The following is a 2,143-nucleotide window of genomic DNA, read 5'->3' as shown; positions in this document are numbered from 1 at the left end:
CCCTACACTGGCTTAGGTTTCCCTACTATGTGTTGCCATGTTACAGCACTCACCCCATATCCTGTAAGCTCTATCAAGGCAAAGACCATGTCTACTTTGTTCATCCTTATAATGCCAGCACCTACCACACTGCCTGGCACAGAGTAGGTGCTTAATATATGTTTGCTGAATGAATGAACCAGTGGATTGACTAGTAAATTTGCTGAAAACAATGGGGTGAGGGATGTGAGGTTAAGAGGTGTGATGAAAATAGAAAAGAAATCATTTATTTATTTATTTATGGAGGGCACAGGTGAGGGTATAATTTGTGGAAGCATGAATTTGTGGAAGTACGAATTTATAGAGGCATCACCTGGCATGGCTGAGGGCTCATTCCAACTAGAGTTGAAATTTTGGGGATCGGTGGGCTCAAGGACAGTGTAACCAAGAGAGGCCAAAGAGTGGCTGAAGGGATGGTCCTGGGCATGTAAATTGGATGGAGGGCCCAAAGCCAGGAAGGAGTAGATTAGGAGAAAGTAAAGAGGTCTAGGGCGAGGTCATTATGAGGCTGAAAAGTAAGTGTAATGGGAATGAGGGCATCTGAGAACTGGAAGGACATAGGAGGCTCTGGGCAGAGTGGAATGCAGGTGTTTAGAATTTTAGAGAGGGACCAGTTCTACAGAATTGTCCTGGGAAGGGAGAAGAATACCTTTAAAGAGCTCAAGAAACTGTAAGGCCGGGGTTTTGGAAGGACACTTAGAACCATGGGTGAGAAGAACTCTGATCCAAGTCTCCAAGTTTTCAGGGAACAAGAGGGTAAGCCTGGGTAGTGTATGGATGAGGAGTGATGGTGTGAGCATCGCAAGTTAATGGGAGTTTACTTAACAGCTGGGACAGCTCACTCTGAGGTGTGTCACCTAAGTGTATCTCCTATGGGTTGTACAAACAGGTGTGTAATGGTGATTGCAACACAGCTTCCTGTTAGTGTCAGGTCTTTGGGATGCCTGCTGTGTATGGGCAGCTCTGATAAAGTATAACTCAGATGATGGGTTGGCTATGACAGTGTTTCCATTGTATGTGTATTGCTATGATGGTGCCTCCTACCGTATGTGTTGGTCTTGACAATGATCCTGTGAGAATGTACTGGCTGGGTTGGCTATGTCATTTCTACTGTGGGTGTGTTATCCTAAGAGCATCTTATGTAGGTGTGATTGGCTCTGAAAGTGCTTCCTGGGGGTGTGTGATGGCTTTGAAGGCATCTCTTGTGAGTATGTGCTGCCTGGGACTGTGTCCCCTGTGGGTTGAGTAGGGCTATGACTATGTCCCCTGTGGGTATTTGAGGAGTTGACATAAGCAACAATATTTTTCTGGCCTATGACCCTGTGGCTGCGGGCCCAGCCCACGGCCACACTGAGTTCATTGTGCTTTTAGACCTCCTTCTCCCCACCCCTCCACGTGGAACCAGGCCTGTGGTGACCTCTTTCTGTCTCCTGCACAGGATTCTGATCAAGGTGTCCTGGATACAAACTCAGAACACCCGGCTGGGGTGACCTGCCTCCACTTTAGGCTTTGCCGGTCTCTCCTCTGCTTCTCATTACTTCTCCTCCTCAGTTTCTTTGTCTCTGTCTGTCTGTCTCTGTCACACATCCATCCTGCACATTCTGACACATGGCTTCCACAGAGACAGGCAAAACATACACAATCAGTTTCTCTCTCTCTCTCGCTCTCCTCTCCTCCCTCACAGGGACTCGCTCACCATGACACACACTCATTCTAACCCACACACCCTCGGAGTGACACGCACATACACACACGGCCAGCGGACACACATGGATACACAACCGCCTGGTGACACGCACTGACTCACACTCAGCCCGTACACTCACGCTCAGTAGCACACACACACACTCTGCCCGCACTCCGCGGCACACTCTCACGCCAGCACACACCCCGAGTCGATGACACACGCACACAAAGACCCCTAGGCCCTGCCCCCGCTCTCACGTTCACGCTCGCCCTCATCCCGCAGGCCCAGGACACCCCCCCCTCCCCCATTGTCTCCAGCTCAGAACAAAGCCCCCGGCTCCACCGCCGCCGCCTCCGCTCGGGAGAGGCCAGCGGGCCGGGCGGGCGCGGCCGGACGGGCCGGGTGGCAGCGGGCACT

The sequence above is a fragment of the Pteropus alecto genome, unplaced genomic scaffold (assembly GCF_000325575.1).
Source record: "Pteropus alecto unplaced genomic scaffold, ASM32557v1 scaffold395, whole genome shotgun sequence".
NCBI classification, from domain to species: domain Eukaryota; kingdom Metazoa; phylum Chordata; class Mammalia; order Chiroptera; family Pteropodidae; genus Pteropus; species Pteropus alecto.
This window is presented reverse-complemented; position numbering follows the sequence as displayed.